Genomic DNA, 21,374 nt, shown 5'->3' on the forward strand with positions numbered 1-21,374 from the left:
AACAGACTGAGAATCCAGAGTAAGGGTTTCTCCTGCATCCCGTTCCCTTTGTGCTGGATGAACGAACGTCTCTCCACATGCTCAGTTCTGAGAGATAAGTGTGTGTGAAAGCCGTCCTTCACCTAGCTTGAAGGGAACACAAAGTTTCTTTTCAGTTGCCAACTCCACTCCATACATATATATGGGGAGGTACAAGCTCCAACTCGGTTTTACAGTGAAAACGGCAGGCACTTCAAACCGGCACTAGGAAACAGACTGAGAATCCAGAGTAAGGGTTTCTCCTGCAACCCGTTCCCTTTGTGCTGGATGAACGAACGTCTCTCCACATGCTCAGTTCTGAGAGATAAGTGTGTGTGAAAGCCGTCCTTCACCTAGCTTGAAGGGAACACAAAGTTTCTTTTCAGTTGCCAACTCCACTCCATACATATATATGGGGAGGTAGAAGCTCCAACTCGGTTTTACAGTGAAAACGGCAGGCACTTCAAATCCACACTAGGAAACCGACTGAGAAACCAGAGTAAGGGTTTCTCCTGCAACCCGTTCCCTTTGTGCTGGATGAACGAACGTCTCTCCACATGCTCAGTTCTGAGAGATAAGTGTGTGTGAAAGCCGTCCTTCACCTAGCTTGAAGGGAACACAAAGTTTCTTTTCAGTTGCCAACTCCACTCCATACATATATATGGGGAGGTACAAGCTCCAACTCGGTTTTACAGTGAAAACGGCAGGCACTTCAAACCGGCACTAGGAAACAGACTGAGAAACCAGAGTAAGGGTTTCTCCTGCAACCCGTTCCCTTTGTGCTGGATGAACGAACGTCTCTCCACATGCTCAGTTCTGAGAGATAAGTGTGTGTGAAAGCCGTCCTTCACCTAGCTTGAAGGGAACACAAAGTTTCTTTTCAGTTCCCAACTCCAGTCCATACATATATATGGGGAGGTACAAGCTCCAACTCGGTTTTACAGTGAAAACGGCAGGCACTTCAAATCGACACTAGGAAACCGACTGAGAAACCAGAGTAAGGGTTTCTCCTGCAACCCGTTCCCTTTGTGCTGGATGAACGAACGTCTCTCCACATGCTCAGTTCTGAGAGATAAGTGTGTGTGAAAGCCGTCCTTCACCTAGCTTGAAGGGAACACAAAGGTTCTTTTCAGTTGCCAACTCCACTCCATAGATATATATGGGGAGGTACAAGCTCCAACTCGTTTTTCCAGTGAAAACGGCAGGCACTTCAAACCGGCACTAGGAAACAGACTGAGAATCCAGAGTAAGGGTTTCTCCTGCAACCCGTTCCCTTTGTGCTGGATGAACGAACGTCTCTCCACATGCTCAGTTCAGAGAGATAAGTGTGTGTGAAAGCCGTCCTTCACCTAGCTTGAAGGGAACACAGAGTTTCTTTTCAGTTGCCAACTCCACTCCATACATATATATGGGGAGGTACAAGCTCCAACTCGGTTTTACAGTGACAACGGCAGGCACTTCAAACCGGCACTAGGAAACCGACTGAGAATCCAGAGTAAGGGTTTCTCCTGCAACCCGTTCCCTTTGTGCTGGATGAACGAACGTCTCTCCACATGCTCAGTTCTGAGAGATAAGTGTGTGTGAAAGCCGTCCTTCACCTAGCTTGAAGGGAACACAAAGTTTCTTTTCAGTTGCCAACTCCACTCCATACATATATATGGGGAGGTACAAGCTCCAAATCGGTTTTACAGTGAAAACGGCAGGCACTTCAAACCGGCACTAGGAAACCGACTGAGAATCCAGAGAAAGGGTTTCTCCTGCAATCCGTTCCCGTTGTGCTGGATGAACGAACGTCTCTCCACATGCTCAGTTCTGAGAGATAATTGTGTGTGAAAGCCGTCCTTCACCTAGCTTGAAGGGAACACAAAGTTTCTTTTCAGTTGCCAACTCCACTCCATACATATATATGGGGAGGTACAAGCTCCAACTCGGTTTTACAGTGAAAACGGCAGGCACTTCAAACCGGCATTAGGAAACAGACTGAGAAACCAGAGTAAGGGTTTCTCCTGCAACACGTTCCCTTTGTGCTGGATGAACGAACGTCTCTCCACATGCTCAGTTCTGAGAGATAAGTGTGTGTGAAAGCCGTCCTTCACCTAGCTTGAAGGGAACACAAAGTTTCATTTCAGTTGCCAACTCCACTCCATACATATATATGGGGAGGTACAAGCTCCAACTCGGTTTTACAGTGAAAACGGCAGGCACTTCAAACCGGCACTAGGAAACCGACTGAGAATCCAGAGAAAGGGTTTCTCCTGCAATCCGTTCCCGTTGTGCTGGATGAACGAACGTCTCTCCACATGCTCAGTTCTGAGAGATAAGTGTGTGTGAAAGCCGTCCTTCACCTAGCTTGAAGGGAACACAAAGTTTCTTTTCTGTTGCCAACTCCACTCCATACATATATATGGGGGGTACAAGCTGCAACTCGGTTTTACAGTGAAAACGGCAGGCACTTCAAACCGGCACTAGGAAACCGACTGAGAAACCAGAGTAAGGGTTTCTCCTGCAACCCGTTCCCTTTGTGCTGGATGAACGAACGTCTCTCCACATGCTAAGTTCTGAGAGATAAGTGTGTGTGAAAGCCGTCCTTCACCTAGCTTGAAGGGAACACAAAGTTTCTTTTAAGTTGCCAACTCCACTCCATACATATATATGGGGAGGTACAAGCTCCAACTCGGTTTTACAGTGACAACGGCAGGCACTTCAAACCGGCACTAGGAAACAGACTGAGAATCCAGAGTAAGGGTTTCTCCTGCAACCCGTTCCCTTTGTGCTGGATGAACGAACGTCTCTCCACATGCTCAGTTCTGAGAGATAAGTGTGTGTGAAAGCCGTCCTTCACCTAGCTTGAAGGGAACACAAAGTTTCTTTTCAGTTGCCAACTCCACTCCATACATATATATGGGGAGGTACAAGCTCCAACTCGGTTTTCCAGTGAAAACGGCAGGCACTTCAAACCGGCACTAGGAAACAGACTGAGAATCCAGAGTAAGGGTTTCTCCTGCATCCCGTTCCCTTTGTGCTGGATGAACGAACGTCTCTCCACATGCTCAGTTCTGAGAGATAAGTGTGTGTGAAAGCCGTCCTTCACCTAGCTTGAAGGGAACACAAAGTTTCTTTTCAGTTGCCAACTCCACTCCATACATATATATGGGGAGGTACAAGCTCCAACTCGGTTTTACAGTGAAAACGGCAGGCACTTCAAACCGGCACTAGGAAACAGACTGAGAATCCAGAGTAAGGGTTTCTCCTGCAACCCGTTCCCTTTGTGCTGGATGAACGAACGTCTCTCCACATGCTCAGTTCTGAGAGATAAGTGTGTGTGAAAGCCGTCCTTCACCTAGCTTGAAGGGAACACAAAGTTTCTTTTCAGTTGCCAACTCCACTCCATACATATATATGGGGAGGTAGAAGCTCCAACTCGGTTTTACAGTGAAAACGGCAGGCACTTCAAATCCACACTAGGAAACCGACTGAGAAACCAGAGTAAGGGTTTCTCCTGCAACCCGTTCCCTTTGTGCTGGATGAACGAACGTCTCTCCACATGCTCAGTTCTGAGAGATAAGTGTGTGTGAAAGCCGTCCTTCACCTAGCTTGAAGGGAACACAAAGTTTCTTTTCAGTTGCCAACTCCACTCCATACATATATATGGGGAGGTACAAGCTCCAACTCGGTTTTACAGTGAAAACGGCAGGCACTTCAAACCGGCACTAGGAAACAGACTGAGAAACCAGAGTAAGGGTTTCTCCTGCAACCCGTTCCCTTTGTGCTGGATGAACGAACGTCTCTCCACATGCTCAGTTCTGAGAGATAAGTGTGTGTGAAAGCCGTCCTTCACCTAGCTTGAAGGGAACACAAAGTTTCTTTTCAGTTCCCAACTCCAGTCCATACATATATATGGGGAGGTACAAGCTCCAACTCGGTTTTACAGTGAAAACGGCAGGCACTTCAAATCGACACTAGGAAACCGACTGAGAAACCAGAGTAAGGGTTTCTCCTGCAACCCGTTCCCTTTGTGCTGGATGAACGAACGTCTCCCCACATGCTCAGTTCTGAGAGATAAGTGTGTGTGAAAGCCGTCCTTCACCTAGCTTGAAGGGAACACAAAGGTTCTTTTCAGTTGCCAACTCCACTCCATAGATATATATGGGGAGGTACAAGCTCCAACTCGTTTTTCCAGTGAAAACGGCAGGCACTTCAAACCGGCACTAGGAAACAGACTGAGAATCCAGAGTAAGGGTTTCTCCTGCAACCCGTTCCCTTTGTGCTGGATGAACGAACGTCTCTCCACATGCTCAGTTCAGAGAGATAAGTGTGTGTGAAAGCCGTCCTTCACCTAGCTTGAAGGGAACACAGAGTTTCTTTTCAGTTGCCAACTCCACTCCATACATATATATGGGGAGGTACAAGCTCCAACTCGGTTTTACAGTGACAACGGCAGGCACTTCAAACCGGCACTAGGAAACCGACTGAGAATCCAGAGTAAGGGTTTCTCCTGCAACCCGTTCCCTTTGTGCTGGATGAACGAACGTCTCTCCACATGCTCAGTTCTGAGAGATAAGTGTGTGTGAAAGCCGTCCTTCACCTAGCTTGAAGGGAACACAAAGTTTCTTTTCAGTTGCCAACTCCACTCCATACATATATATGGGGAGGTACAAGCTCCAAATCGGTTTTACAGTGAAAACGGCAGGCACTTCAAACCGGCACTAGGAAACCGACTGAGAATCCAGAGAAAGGGTTTCTCCTGCAATCCGTTCCCGTTGTGCTGGATGAACGAACGTCTCTCCACATGCTCAGTTCTGAGAGATAATTGTGTGTGAAAGCCGTCCTTCACCTAGCTTGAAGGGAACACAAAGTTTCTTTTCAGTTGCCAACTCCACTCCATACATATATATGGGGAGGTACAAGCTCCAACTCGGTTTTACAGTGAAAACGGCAGGCACTTCAAACCGGCACTAGGAAACCGACTGAGAATCCAGAGTAAGGGTTTCTCCTGCAAACCGTTCCCTTTGTGCTGGATGAACGAACGTCTCTCCACATGCTCAGTTCTGAGAGATAAGTGTGTGTGAAAGCCGTCCTTCACCTAGCTTGAAGGGAACACAAAGTTTCTTTTCAGTTGCCAACTCCACTCCATACATATATATGGGGAGGTACAAGCTCCAACTCGGTTTTACAGTGAAAACGGCAGGCACTTCAAACCGGCACTAGGAAACCGACTGAGAATCCAGAGAAAGGGTTTCTCCTGCAATCCGTTCCCGTTGTGCTGGATGAACGAACGTCTCTCCACATGCTCAGTTCTGAGAGATAATTGTGTGTGAAAGCCGTCCTTCACCTAGCTTGAAGGGAACACAAAGTTTCTTTTCAGTTGCCAACTCCACTCCATACATATATATGGGGAGGTACAAGCTCCAACTCGGTTTTACAGTGAAAACGGCAGGCACTTCAAACCGGCACTAGGAAACCGACTGAGAATCCAGAGTAAGGGTTTCTCCTGCAAACCGTTCCCTTTGTGCTGGATGAACGAACGTCTCTCCACATGCTCAGTTCTGAGAGATAAGTGTGTGTGAAAGCCGTCCTTCACCTAGCTTGAAGGGAACACAAAGTTTCTTTTCAGTTGCCAACTCCACTCCATACATATATATGGGGAGGTACAAGCTCCAACTCGGTTTTACAGTGAAAACGGCAGGCACTTCAAACCGGCACTAGGAAACCGACTTAGAATCCAGAGTAAGGGTTTCTCCTGCAACCCGTTCCCTTTGTGCTGGATGAACGAACGTCTCTCCACATGCTCAGTTCTGAGAGATAAGTGTGTGTGAAAGCCGTCCTTCACCTAGCTTGAAGGGAACACAAAGTTTCTTTTCAGTTGCCAACTCCACTCCATACATATATATGGGGAGGTACAAGCTCCAACTCGGTTTTACAGTGAAAACGGCAGGCACTTCAAACCGGCACTAGGAAACCGACTGAGAATTCAGAGAAAGGGTTTCTCCTGCAACCCGTTCCCTTTGTGCTGGATGAACGAACGTCTCTCCACATGCTCAGTTCTGAGAGATAAGTGTGTGTGAAAGCCGTCCTTCACCTAGCTTGAAGGGAACACAAAGTTTCTTTTCAGTTGCCAACTCCACTCCATACATATATATGGGGAGGTACAAGCTCCAACTCGGTTTTACAGTGAAAACGGCAGGCACTTCAAATCGACACTAGGAAACCGACTGAGAAACCAGAGTAAGGGTTTCTCCTGCAACCCATTCCCTTTGTGCTGGATGAACGAACGTCTCTCCACATGCTCAGTTCTGAGAGATAAGTGTGTGTGAAAGCCGTCCTTCACCTAGCTTGAAGGGAACACAAAGTTTCTTTTCAGTTGCCAACTCCACTCCATACATATATATGGGGAGGTACAAGCTCCAACTCGGTTTTACAGTGAAAACGGCAGGCACTTCAAACCGGCACTAGGAAACCGACTGAGAATCCAGAGTAAGGGTTTCTCCTACAACCCGTTCCCTTTGTGCTGGATGAACGAACGTCTCTCCACATGCTCAATTCTGAGAGATAAGTGTGTGTGAAAGCCGTCCTTCACATAGCTTGAAGGGAACACAAAGTTTCTTTTCAGTTGCCAACTCCACTCCATACATATATATGGGGAGGTACAAGCTCCAACTCGGTTTTCCAGTGAAAACGGCAGGCACTTCAAACCGGCACTAGGAAACAGACTGAGAATCCAGAGTAAGGGTTTCTCCTGCAACCCGTTCCCTTTGTGCTGGATGAACGAACGTCTCTCCACATGCTCAGTTCTGAGAGATAAGTGTGTGTGAAAGCCGTCCTTCACCTAGCTTGAAGGGAACACAAAGTTTCTTTTCAGTTGCCAACTCCACTCCATACATATATATGGGGAGGTACAAGCTCCAACTCGGTTTTCCAGTGAAAACGGCAGGCACTTCAAACCGGCACTAGGAAACAGACTGAGAATCCAGAGTAAGGGTTTCTCCTGCAACCCGTTCCCTTTGTGCTGGATGAACGAACGTCTCTCCACATGCTCAGTTCTGAGAGATAAGTGTGTGTGAAAGCCGTCCTTCACCTAGCTTGAAGGGAACACAAAGTTTCTTTTCAGTTGCCAACTCCACTCCATACATATATATGGGGAGGTACAAGCTCCAACTCGGTTTTACAGTGAAAACGGCAGGCACTTCAAATCGACACTAGGAAACCGACTGAGAAACCAGAGTAAGGGTTTCTCCTGCAACCCGTTCCCTTTGTGCTGGATGAACGAACGTCTCTCCACATGCTCAGTTCTGAGAGATAAGTGTGTGTGAAAGCCGTCCTTCACCTAGCTTGAAGGGAACACAAAGTTTCTTTTCAGTTGCCAACTCCACTCCATACATATATATGGGGAGGTACAAGCTCCAACTCGGTTTTACAGTGAAAACGGCAGGCACTTCAAACCGGCACTAGGAAACAGACTGAGAAACCAGAGTAAGGGTTTCTCCTGCAACCCGTTCCCTTTGTGCTGGATGAACGAACGTCTCTCCACATGCTCAGTTCAGAGAGATAAGTGTGTGTGAAAGCCGTCCTTCACCTAGCTTGAAGGGAACACAGAGTTTCTTTTCAGTTGCCAACTCCACTCCATACATATATATGGGGAGGTACAAGCTCCAACTCGGTTTTACAGTGACAACGGCAGGCACTTCAAACCGGCACTAGGAAACCGACTGAGAATCCAGAGTAAGGGTTTCTCCTGCAACCCGTTCCCTTTGTGCTGGATGAACGAACGTCTCTCCACATGCTCAGTTCTGAGAGATAAGTGTGTGTGAAAGCCGTCCTTCACCTAGCTTGAAGGGAACACAAAGTTTCTTTTCAGTTCCCAACTCCAGTCCATACATATTTATGGGGAGGTACAAGCTCCAACTCGGTTTTACAGTGAAAACGGCAGGCACTTCAAATCGACACTAGGAAACCGACTGAGAAACCAGAGTAAGGGTTTCTCCTGCAACCCGTTCCCTTTGTGCTGGATGAACGAACGTCTCTCCACATGCTCAGTTCTGAGAGATAAGTGTGTGTGAAAGCCGTCCTTCACCTAGCTTGAAGGGAACACAAAGTTTCTTTTCAGTTGCCAACTCCACTCCATACATATATATGGGGAGGTACAAGCTCCAACTCGGTTTTACAGTGAAAACGGCAGGCACTTCAAACCGGCATTAGGAAACAGACTGAGAAACCAGAGTAAGGGTTTCTCCTGCAACCCGTTCCCTTTGTGCTGGATGAACGAACGTCTCTCCACATGCTCAGTTCTGAGAGATAAGTGTGTGTGAAAGCCGTCCTTCACCTAGCTTGAAGGGAACACAAAGTTTCTTTTCAGTTGCCAACTCCACTCCATACATATATATGGGGAGGTACAAGCTCCAACTCGGTTTTACAGTGAAAACGGCAGGCACTTCAAACCGGCACTAGGAAACCGACTGAGAATCCAGAGAAAGGGTTTCTCCTGCAATCCGTTCCCGTTGTGCTGGATGAACGAACGTCTCTCCACATGCTCAGTTCTGAGAGATAAGTGTGTGTGAAAGCCGTCCTTCACCTAGCTTGAAGGGAACACAAAGTTTCTTTTCTGTTGCCAACTCCACTCCATACATATATATGGGGGGTACAAGCTGCAACTCGGTTTTACAGTGAAAACGGCAGGCACTTCAAACCGGCACTAGGAAACCGACTGAGAAACCAGAGTAAGGGTTTCTCCTGCAACCCGTTCCCTTTGTGCTGGATGAATGAACGTCTCTCCACATGCTCAGTTCTGAAAGATAAGTGTGTGTGAAAGCCGTCCTTCACCTAGCTTGAAGGGAACACAAAGTTTCTTTTCAGTTGCCAACTCCACTCCATACATATATATGGGGAGGTACAAGCTCCAACTCGGTTTTACAGTGACAACGGCAGGCACTTCAAACCGGCACTAGGAAACAGACTGAGAATCCAGAGTAAGGGTTTCTCCTGCAACCCGTTCCCTTTGTGCTGGATGAACGAACGTCTCTCCACATGCTCAGTTCTGAGAGATAAGTGTGTGTGAAAGCCGTCCTTCACCTAGCTTGAAGGGAACACAAAGTTTCTTTTCAGTTGCCAACTCCACTCCATACATATATATGGGGAGGTACAAGCTCCAACTCGGTTTTCCAGTGAAAACGGCAGGCACTTCAAACCGGCACTAGGAAACAGACTGAGAATCCAGAGTAAGGGTTTCTCCTGCATCCCGTTCCCTTTGTGCTGGATGAACGAACGTCTCTCCACATGCTCAGTTCTGAGAGATAAGTGTGTGTGAAAGCCGTCCTTCACCTAGCTTGAAGGGAACACAAAGTTTCTTTTCAGTTGCCAACTCCACTCCATACATATATATGGGGAGGTACAAGCTCCAACTCGGTTTTACAGTGAAAACGGCAGGCACTTCAAACCGGCACTAGGAAACAGACTGAGAATCCAGAGTAAGGGTTTCTCCTGCAACCCGTTCCCTTTGTGCTGGATGAACGAACGTCTCTCCACATGCTCAGTTCTGAGAGATAAGTGTGTGTGAAAGCCGTCCTTCACCTAGCTTGAAGGGAACACAAAGTTTCTTTTCAGTTGCCAACTCCACTCCATACATATATATGGGGAGGTAGAAGCTCCAACTCGGTTTTACAGTGAAAACGGCAGGCACTTCAAATCCACACTAGGAAACCGACTGAGAAACCAGAGTAAGGGTTTCTCCTGCAACCCGTTCCCTTTGTGCTGGATGAACGAACGTCTCTCCACATGCTCAGTTCTGAGAGATAAGTGTGTGTGAAAGCCGTCCTTCACCTAGCTTGAAGGGAACACAAAGTTTCTTTTCAGTTGCCAACTCCACTCCATACATATATATGGGGAGGTACAAGCTCCAACTCGGTTTTACAGTGAAAACGGCAGGCACTTCAAACCGGCACTAGGAAACAGACTGAGAAACCAGAGTAAGGGTTTCTCCTGCAACCCGTTCCCTTTGTGCTGGATGAACGAACGTCTCTCCACATGCTCAGTTCTGAGAGATAAGTGTGTGTGAAAGCCGTCCTTCACCTAGCTTGAAGGGAACACAAAGTTTCTTTTCAGTTCCCAACTCCAGTCCATACATATATATGGGGAGGTACAAGCTCCAACTCGGTTTTACAGTGAAAACGGCAGGCACTTCAAATCGACACTAGGAAACCGACTGAGAAACCAGAGTAAGGGTTTCTCCTGCAACCCGTTCCCTTTGTGCTGGATGAACGAACGTCTCTCCACATGCTCAGTTCTGAGAGATAAGTGTGTGTGAAAGCCGTCCTTCACCTAGCTTGAAGGGAACACAAAGGTTCTTTTCAGTTGCCAACTCCACTCCATACATATATATGGGGAGGTACAAGCTCCAACTCGTTTTTCCAGTGAAAACGGCAGGCACTTCAAACCGGCACTAGGAAACAGACTGAGAATCCAGAGTAAGGGTTTCTCCTGCAACCCGTTCCCTTTGTGCTGGATGAACGAACGTCTCTCCACATGCTCAGTTCAGAGAGATAAGTGTGTGTGACAGCCGTCCTTCACCTAGCTTGAAGGGAACACAGAGTTTCTTTTCAGTTGCCAACTCCACTCCATACATATATATGGGGAGGTACAAGCTCCAACTCGGTTTTACAGTGACAACGGCAGGCACTTCAAACCGCCACTAGGAAACCGACTGAGAATCCAGAGTAAGGGTTTCTCCTGCAACCCGTTCCCTTTGTGCTGGATGAACGAACGTCTCTCCACATGCTCAGTTCTGAGAGATAAGTGTGTGTGAAAGCCGTCCTTCACCTAGCTTGAAGGGAACACAAAGTTTCTTTTCAGTTCCCAACTCCAGTCCATACATATATATGGGGAGGTACAAGCTCCAACTCGGTTTTACAGTGAAAACGGCAGGCACTTCAAATCGACACTAGGAAACCGACTGAGAAACCAGAGTAAGGGTTTCTCCTGCAACCCGTTCCCTTTGTGCTGGATGAACGAACGTCTCTCCACATGCTCAGTTCTGAGAGATAAGTGTGTGTGAAAGCCGTCCTTCACCTAGCTTGAAGGGAACACAAAGTTTCTTTTCAGTTGCCAACTCCACTCCATACATATATATGGGGAGGTACAAGCTCCAACTCGGTTTTACAGTGAAAACGGCAGGCACTTCAAACCGGCATTAGGAAACAGACTGAGAAACCAGAGTAAGGGTTTCTCCTGCAACACGTTCCCTTTGTGCTGGATGAACGAACGTCTCTCCACATGCTCAGTTCTGAGAGATAAGTGTGTGTGAAAGCCGTCCTTCACCTAGCTTGAAGGGAACACAAAGTTTCTTTTCAGTTGCCAACTCCACTCCATACATATATATGGGGAGGTACAAGCTCCAACTCGGTTTTACAGTGAAAACGGCAGGCACTTCAAACCGGCACTAGGAAACCGACTGAGAATCCAGAGAAAGGGTTTCTCCTGCAATCCGTTCCCGTTGTGCTGGATGAACGAACGTCTCTCCACATGCTCAGTTCTGAGAGATAAGTGTGTGAGAAAGCCGTCCTTCACCTAGCTTGAAGGGAAAACAAAGTTTCTTTTCTGTTGCCAACTCCACTCCATACATATATATGGGGGGTACAAGCTGCAACTCGGTTTTACAGTGAAAACGGCAGGCACTTCAAACCGGCACTAGGAAACCGACTGAGAAACCAGAGTAAGGGTTTCTCCTGCAACCCGTTCCCTTTGTGCTGGATGAACGAACGTCTCTCCACATGCTCAGTTCTGAGAGATAAGTGTGTGTGAAAGCCGTCCTTCACCTAGCTTGAAGGGAACACAAAGTTTCTTTTCAGTTGCCAACTCCACTCCATACATATATATGGGGAGGTACAAGCTCCAACTCGGTTTTACAGTGACAACGGCAGGCACTTCAAACCGGCACTAGGAAACAGACTGAGAATCCAGAGTAAGGGTTTCTCCTGCAACCCGTTCCCTTTGTGCTGGATGAACGAACGTCTCTCCACATGCTCAGTTCTGAGAGATAAGTGTGTGTGAAAGCCGTCCTTCACCTAGCTTGAAGGGAACACAAAGTTTCTTTTCAGTTGCCAACTCCACTCCATACATATATATGGGGAGGTACAAGCTCCAACTCGGTTTTCCAGTGAAAACGGCAGGCACTTCAAACCGGCACTAGGAAACAGACTGAGAATCCAGAGTAAGGGTTTCTCCTGCAACCCGTTCCCTTTGTGCTGGATGAACGAACGTCTCTCCACATGCTCAGTTCTGAGAGATAAGTGTGTGTGAAAGCCGTCCTTCACCTAGCTTGAAGGGAACACAAAGTTTCTTTTCAGTTGCCAACTCCACTCCATACATATATATGGGGAGGTACAAGCTCCAACTCGGTTTTACAGTGAAAACGGCAGGCACTTCAAATCGACACAAGGAAACCGACTGAGAAACCAGAGTAAGGGTTTCTCCTGCAACCCGTTCCCTTTGTGCTGGATGAACGAACGTCTCTCCACATGCTCAGTTCTGAGAGATAAGTGTGTGTGAAAGCCGTCCTTCACCTAGCTTGAAGGGAACACAAAGTTTCTTTTCAGTTGCCAACTCCACTCCATACATATATATGGGGAGGTACAAGCTCCAACTCGGTTTTACAGTGAAAACGGCAGGCACTTCAAACCGGCACTAGGAAACAGACTGAGAAACCAGAGTAAGGGTTTCTCCTGCAACCCGTTCCCTTTGTGCTGGATGAACGAACGTCTCTCCACATGCTCAGTTCTGAGAGATAAGTGTGTGTGAAAGCCGTCCTTCACCTAGCTTGAAGGGAACACAAAGTTTCTTTTCAGTTGCCAACTCCACTCCATACATATATATGGGGAGGTACAAGCTCCAACTCGTTTTTCCAGTGAAAACGGCAGGCACTTCAAACCGGCACTAGGAAACAGACTGAGAATCCAGAGTAAGGGTTTCTCCTGCAACCCGTTCCCTTTGTGCTGGATGAACGAACGTCTCTCCACATGCTCAGTTCTGAGAGATAAGTGTGTGTGAAAGCCGTCCTTCACCTAGCTTGAAGGGAACACAAAGTTTCTTTTCAGTTGCCAACTCCACTCCATACATATATATGGGGAGGTACAAGCTCCAACTCGGTTTTACAGTGAAAACGGCAGGCACTTCAAACCGGCACTAGGAAACAGACTGAGAATCCAGAGTAAGGGTTTCTCCTGCAACCCGTTCCCTTTGTGCTGGATGAACGAACGTCTCTCCACATGCTCATTTCTGAGAGATAAGTGTGTGTGAAAGCCGTCCTTCACCTAGCTTGAAGGGAACACAAAGTTTCTTTTCAGTTGCCAACTCCACTCCATACATATATATGGGGAGGTACAAGCTCCAACTCGGTTTTACAGTGAAAACGGCAGGCACTTCAAACAGGCACTAGGAAACCGACTGAGAATCCAGAGTAAGGGTTTCTCCTACAACCCGTTCCCTTTGTGCTGGATGAACGAACGTCTCTCCACATGCTCAATTCTGAGAGATAAGTGTGTGTGAAAGCCGTCCTTCACCTAGCTTGAAGGGAACACAAAGTTTCTTTTCAGTTGCCAACTCCACTCCATACATATATATGGGGAGGTACAAGCTCCAACTCGGTTTTCCAGTGAAAACGGCAGGCACTTCAAACCGGCACTAGGAAACAGACTGAGAATCCAGAGTAAGGGTTTCTCCTGCAACCCGTTCCCTTTGTGCTGGATGAACGAACGTCTCTCCACATGCTCAGTTCTGAGAGATAAGTGTGTGTGAAAGCCGTCCTTCACCTAGCTTGAAGGGAACACAAAGTTTCTTTTCAGTTGCCAACTCCACTCCATACATATATATGGGGAGGTACAAGCTCCAACTCGGTTTTCCAGTGAAAACGGCAGGCACTTCAAACCGGCACTAGGAAACAGACTGAGAATCCAGAGTAAGGGTTTCTCCTGCAACCCGTTCCCTTTGTGCTGGATGAACGAACGTCTCTCCACATGCTCAGTTCTTAGAGATAAGTGTGTGTGAAAGCCGTCCTTCACCTAGCTTGAAGGGAACACAAAGTTTCTTTTCAGTTGCCAACTCCACTCCATACATATATATGGGGAGGTACAAGCTCCAACTCGGTTTTACAGTGAAAACGGCAGGCACTTCAAATCGACACTAGGAAACCGACTGAGAAACCAGAGTAAGGGTTTCTCCTGCAACCCGTTCCCTTTGTGCTGGATGAACGAACGTCTCTTCACATGCTCAGTTCTGAGAGATAAGTGTGTGTGAAAGCCGTCCTTCACCTAGCTTCAAGGGAACACAAAGTTTCTTTTCAGTTGCCAACTCCACTCCATACATATATATGGGGAGGTACAAGCTCCAACTCGGTTTTACAGTGAAAACGGCAGGCACTTCAAACCGGCACTAGGAAACAGACTGAGAATCCAGAGTAAGGGTTTCTCCTGCAACCCGTTCCCTTTGTGCTGGATGAACGAACGTCTCTCCACATGCTCAGTTCTGAGAGATAAGTGTGTGTGAATGCCGTCCTTCACCTTGCTTGACGGGAACACAAAGTTTCTTTTCAGTTGCCAACTCCACTCCATACATATATATGGGGAGGTACAAGCTCCAACTCGGTTTTACAGTGAAAACGGCAGGCACTTCAAACCGGCACTAGGAAACCGACTGAGAATCCAGAGTAAGGGTTTCTCCGACAACCCGTTCCCTTTGTGCTGGATGAACGAACGTCTCTCCACATGCTCAATTCTGAGAGATAAGTGTGTGTGAAAGCCGTCCTTCACCTAGCTTGAAGGGAACACAAAGTTTCTTTTCAGTGGCCAACTCCACTCCATACATATATATGGGGAGGTACAAGCTCCAACTCGGTTTTACAGTGAAAACGGCAGGCACTTCAAACCGGCACTAGGAAACCGACTGAGAATCCAGAGTAAGGGTTTCTCCTGCAACCCGTTCCCTTTGTGCTGGATGAACGAACGTCTCTCCACATGCTCAGTTCTGAGAGATAAGTGTGTGTGAAAGCCGTCCTTCACCTAGCTTGAAGGGAACACAAAGTTTCTTTTCAGTTGCCAACTCCACTCCATACATATATATGGGGAGGTACAACCTGCAACTCGGTTTTACAGTGAAAACGGCAGGCACTTCAAACCGGCACTAGGAAACCGACTGAGAAACCAGAGTAAGGGTTTCTCCTGTAACCCGTTCCCTTTGTGCTGGATGAACGAACGTCTCTCCACATGCTCAGTTCTGAGAGATAACTGTGTGTGAAAGCCGTCCTTCACCTAGCTTGAAGGGAACACAAAGTTTCTTTTCAGTTGCCAACTCCACTCCATACATATATATGGGGAGGTACAAGCTCCAACACGGTTTTCCAGTGAAAACGGCAGGCACTTCAAACAGGCACTAGGAAACAGACTGAGAATCCAGAGTAAGGGTTTCTCCTGCAACCCGTTCCCTTTGTGCTGGATGAACGAACGTCTCTCCACATGCTCAGTTCTGAGAGATAATTGTGTGTGAAAGCCGTCCTTCACCTAGCTTGAAGGGAACACAAAGTTTCTTTTCAGTTGCCAACTCCACTCCATACATTTATATGGGGAGGTACAAGCTCCAACTCGGTTTTCCAGTGAAAACGGCAGGCACTTCAAACCGGCACTAGGAAACAGACTGAGAAACCAGAGTAAGGGTTTCTCCTGCAACCCGTTCCCTTTGTGCTGGATGAACGAACGTCTCTCCACATGCTCAGTTCTGAGAGATAAGTGTGTGTGAAAGCCGTCCTTCACCTAGCTTGAAGGGAACACAAAGTTTCTTTTCAGTTGCCAACTCCACTCCATACATATATATGGGGAGGTACAAGCTCCAACTCGGTTTTACAGTGAAAACGGCAGGCACTTCAAACCGGCACTAGGAAACAGACTGAGAAACCAGAGTAAGGGTTTCTCCTGCAACCCGTTCCCTTTGTGCTGGATGAACGAACGTCTCTCCACATGCTCAGTTCTGAGAGATAAGTGTGTGTGAAAGCCGTCCTTCACCTAGCTTGAAGGGAACACAAAGTTTCTTTTCAGTTGCCAACTCCACTCCATACATATATATGGGGAGGTACAAGCTCCAACTCGGTTTTCCAGTGAAAACGGCAGGCACTTCAAACCGGCACTAGGAAACAGACTGAGAATCCAGAGTAAGGGTTTCTCCTGCAACCCGTTCCCTTTGTGCTGGATGAACGAACGTCTCTCCACATGCTCAGTTCTTAGAGATAAGTGTGTGTGAAAGCCGTCCTTCACCTAGCTTGAAGGGAACACAAAGTTTCTTTTCAGTTGCCAACTCCACTCCATACATATATATGGGGAGGTACAAGCTCCAACTCGGTTTTACAGTGAAAACGGCAGGCACTTCAAATCGATACTAGGAAACCGACTGAGAAACCAGAGTAAGGGTTTCTCCTGCAACCCGTTCCCTTTGTGCTGGATGAACGAACGTCTCTTCACATGCTCAGTTCTGAGAGATAAGTGTGTGTGAAAGCCGTCCTTCACCTAGCTTCAAGGGAACACAAAGTTTCTTTTCAGTTGCCAACTCCACTCCATACATATATATGGGGAGGTACAAGCTCCAACTCGGTTTTACAGTGAAAACGGCAGGCACTTCAAACCGGCACTAGGAAACAGACTGAGAATCCAGAGTAAGGGTTTCTCCTGCAACCCGTTCCCTTTGTGCTGGATGAACGAACGTCTCTCCACATGCTCAGTTCTGAGAGATAAGTGTGTGTGAATGCCGTCCTTCACCTTGCTTGACGGGAACACAAAGTTTCTTTTCAGTGGCCAACTCCACTCCATACATATATATGGGGAGGTACAAGCTCCAACTCGGTTTTACAGTGAAAACGGCAGGCACTTCAAACCGGCACTAGGAAACCGACTGAGAATCCAGAGTAAGGGTTTCTCCTGCAACCCGTTCCCTTTGTGCTGGATGAACGAAAGTCTCCCCACATGCTCAGTTCTGAGAGATAAGTGTGTGTGAAAGCCGTCCTTCACCTAGCTTGAAGGGAACACAAAGTTTCTTTTCAGTTGCCAACTCCACTCCATATATATATATGGGGAGGTACAACCTGCAACTCGGTTTTACAGTGAAAACGGCAGGCACTTCAAACCGGCACTAGGAAACCGACTGAGAAACCAGAGTAAGGGTTTCTCCTGTAACCCGTTCCCTTTGTGCTGGATGAACGAACGTCTCTCCACATGCTCAGTTCTGAGAGATAACTGTGTGTGAAAGCCGTCCTTCACCTAGCTTGAAGGGAACACAAAGTTTCTTTTCAGTTGCCAACTCCACTCCATACATATATATGGGGAGGTACAAGCTCCAACACGGTTTTCCAGTGAAAACGGCAGGCACTTCAAACAGGCACTAGGAAACAGACTGAGAATCCAGAGTAAGGGTTTCTCCTGCAACCCGTTCCCTTTGTGCTGGATGAACGAACGTCTCTCCACATGCTCAGTTCTGAGAGATAATTGTGTGTGAAAGCCGTCCTTCACCTAGCTTGAAGGGAACACAAAGTTTCTTTTCAGTTGCCAACTCCACTCCATACATATATATGGGGAGGTACAAGCTCCAACTCGGTTTTCCAGTGAAAACGGCAGGCACTTCAAACCGGCACTAGGAAACAGACTGAGAAACCAGAGTAAGGGTTTCTCCTGCAACCCGTTCCCTTTGTGCTGGATGAACGAACGTCTCTCCACATGCTCAGTTCTGAGAGATAAGTGTGTGTGAAAGCCGTCCTTCACCTAGCTTGAAGGGAACACAAAGTTTCTTTTCAGTTGCCAACTCCACTCCATACATATATATGGGGAGGTACAAGCTCCAACTCGGTTTTACAGTGAAAACGGCAGGCACTTCAAACCGGCACTAGGAAACAGACTGAGAAACCAGAGTAAGGGTTTCTCCTGCAACCCGTTCCCTTTGTGCTGGATGAACGAACGTCTCTCCACATGCTCAGTTCTGAGAGATAAGTGTGTGTGAAAGCCGTCCTTCACCTAGCTTGAAGGGAACACAAAGTTTCTTTTCAGTTGCCAACTCCACTCCATACATATATATGGGGAGGTACAAGCTCCAACTCGGTTTTACAGTGAAAACGGCAGGCACTTCAAATCGACACTAGGAAACCGACTGAGAAACCAGAGTAAGGGTTTCTCCTGCAACCCGTTCCCTTTGTGCTGGATGAACGAACGTCTCTTCACATGCTCAGTTCTGAGAGATAAGTGTGTGTGAAAGCCGTCCTTCACCTAGCTTGAAGGGAACACAAAGTTTCTTTTCAGTTGCCAACTCCACTCCATACATATATATGGGGAGGTACAAGCTCCAACTCGGTTTTACAGTGAAAACGGCAGGCACTTCAAACCGGCACTAGGAAACAGACTGAGAATCCAGAGTAAGGGTTTCTCCTGCAACCCGTTCCCTTTGTGCTGGATGAACGAACGTCTCTCCACATGCTCAGTTCTGAGAGATAAGTGTGTGTGAATGCCGTCCTTCACCTTGCTTGACGGGAACACAAAGTTTCTTTTCAGTTGCCAACTCCACTCCATACATATATATGGGGAGGTACAAGCTCCAACTCGGTTTTACAGTGAAAACGGCAGGCACTTCAAACCGGCACTAGGAAACCGACTGAGAATCCAGAGTAAGGGTTTCTCCGACAACCCGTTCCCTTTGTGCTGGATGAACGAACGTCTCTCCACATGCTCAATTCTGAGAGATAAGTGTATGTGAAAGCCGTCCTTCACCTAGCTTGAAGGGAACACAAAGTTTCTTTTCAGTGGCCAACTCCACTCCATACATATATATGGGGAGGTACAAGCTCCAACTCGGTTTTACAGTGAAAACGGCAGGCACTTCAAACCGGCACTAGGAAACCGACTGAGAATCCAGAGTAAGGGTTTCTCCTGCAACCCGTTCCCTTTGTGCTGGATGAACGAACGTCTCTCCACATGCTCAGTTCTGAGAGATAAGTGTGTGTGAAAGCCGTCCTTCACCTAGCTTGAAGGGAACACAAAGTTTCTTTTCAGTTGCCAACTCCACTCCATATATATATATGGGGAGGTACAACCTGCAACTCGGTTTTACAGTGAAAACGGCAGGCACTTCAAACCGGCACTAGGAAACCGACTGAGAAACCAGAGTAAGGGTTTCTCCTGTAACCCGTTCCCTTTGTGCTGGATGAACGAACGTCTCTCCACATGCTCAGTTCTGAGAGATAACTGTGTGTGAAAGCCGTCCTTCACCTAGCTTGAAGGGAACACAAAGTTTCTTTTCAGTTGCCAACTCCACTCCATACATATATATGGGGAGGTACAAGCTCCAACACGGTTTTCCAGTGAAAACGGCAGGCACTTCAAACAGGCACTAGGAAACAGACTGAGAATCCAGAGTAAGGGTTTCTCCTGCAACCCGTTCCCTTTGTGCTGGATGAACGAACGTCTCTCCACATGCTCAGTTCTGAGAGATAATTGTGTGCGAAAGCCGTCCTTCACCTAGCTTGAAGGGAACACAAAGTTTCTTTTCAGTTGCCAACTCCACTCCATACATATATATGGGGAGGTACAAGCTCCAACTCGGTTTTACAGTGAAAACGGCAGGCACTTCAAACCGGCACTAGGAAACAGACTGAGAAACCAGAGTAAGGGTTTCTCCTGCAACCCGTTCCCTTTGTGCTGGATGAACGAACGTCTCTCCACATGCTCAGTTCTGAGAGATAAGTGTGTGTGAAAGCCGTCCTTCACCTAGCTTGAAGGGAACACAAAGTTTCTTTTCAGTTGCCAACTCCACTCCATACATATATATGGGGAGGTACAAGCTCCAACTCGGTTTTACAGTGAAAACGGCAGGCACTTCAAACCGGCACTAGGAAACCGACTGAGAATCCAGAGTAAGGGTTTCTCCTGCAACCCGTTCCCTTTGTGCTGGATGAACGAACGTCTCTCCACATGCTCGGTTCTGAGAGATAAGTGTGTGTGAAAGCCGTCCTTCACCTAGCTTGAAGGGAACACAAAGTTTCTTTCCAGTTGCCAACTCCACTCCATACATATATATGGGGAGGTACAAGCTCCAACTCGGTTTTACAGTGAAAACGGCAGGCACTTCAAACCGGCACTAGGAAACCGACTGAGAAACCAGAGTAAGGGTTTCTCCTGCAAACCGTTCCCTTTGTGCTGGATGAACGAACGTCTCTCCACATGCTCAGTTCTGAGAGATAAGTGTGTGTGAAAGCCGTCCTTCACCTAGCTTGAAGGGAACACAAAGTTTCTTTTCAGTTGCCAACTCCACTCCATAAATATATATGGGGAGGTACAAGCTCCAACTCGGTTTTACAGTGAAAACGGCAGGCACTTCAAACCGGCATTAGGAAACAGACTGAGAAACCAGAGTAAGGGTTTCTCCTGCAACACGTTCCCTTTGTGCTGGATGAACGAACGTCTCTCCACATGCTCAGTTCTGAGAGATAAGTGTGTGTGAAAGCCGTCCTTCACCTTGCTTGAAGGGAACACAAAGTTTCTTTTCAGTTGCCAACTCCACTCCATACATATATATGGGGAGGTACAAGCTCCAACTCGGTTTTACAGTGAAAACGGCAGGCACTTCAAACCGGCACTAGGAAACCGACTGAGAATCCAGAGAAAGGGTTTCTCCTGCAATCCGTTCCCGTTGTGCTGGATGAACGAACGTCTCTCCACATGCTCAGTTCTGAGAGATAAGTGTGTGTGAAAGCCGTCCTTCACCTAGCTTGAAGGGAACACAAAGTTTCTTTTCTGTTGCCAACTCCACTCCATACATATATATGGGGAGGTACAAGCTGCAACTCGGTTTTACAGTGAAAACGGCAGGCACTTCAAACCGGCACTAGGAAACCGACTGAGAAACCAGAGTAAGGGTTTCTCCTGCAACCCGTTCCCTTTGTGCTGGATGAACGAACGTCTCTCCACATGCTCAGTTCTGAGAGATAAGTGTGTGTGAAAGCCGTCCTTCACCTAGCTTGAAGGGAACACAAAGTTTCTTTTCAGTTGCCAACTCCACTCCATACATATATATGGGGAGGTACAAGTTCCAACTCGGTTTTACAGTGACAACGGCAGGCACTTCAAACCGGCACTAGGAAACCGACTGAGAATCCAGAGTAAGGGTTTCTCCTGCAACCCGTTCCCTTTGTGCTGGATGAACGAACGTCTCTCCACATGCTCAGTTCTGAGAGATAAGTGTGTGTGAAAGCCGTCCTTCACCTAGCTTGAAGGGAACACAAAGTTTCTTTTCAGTTGCCAACTCCACTCCATACATATATATGGGGAGGTAGAAGCTCCAACTCGGTTTTA

The sequence above is a fragment of the Vicugna pacos genome, chromosome 30 (genome assembly GCF_048564905.1).
Source record: "Vicugna pacos chromosome 30, VicPac4, whole genome shotgun sequence".
Taxonomy (NCBI): domain Eukaryota; kingdom Metazoa; phylum Chordata; class Mammalia; order Artiodactyla; family Camelidae; genus Vicugna; species Vicugna pacos.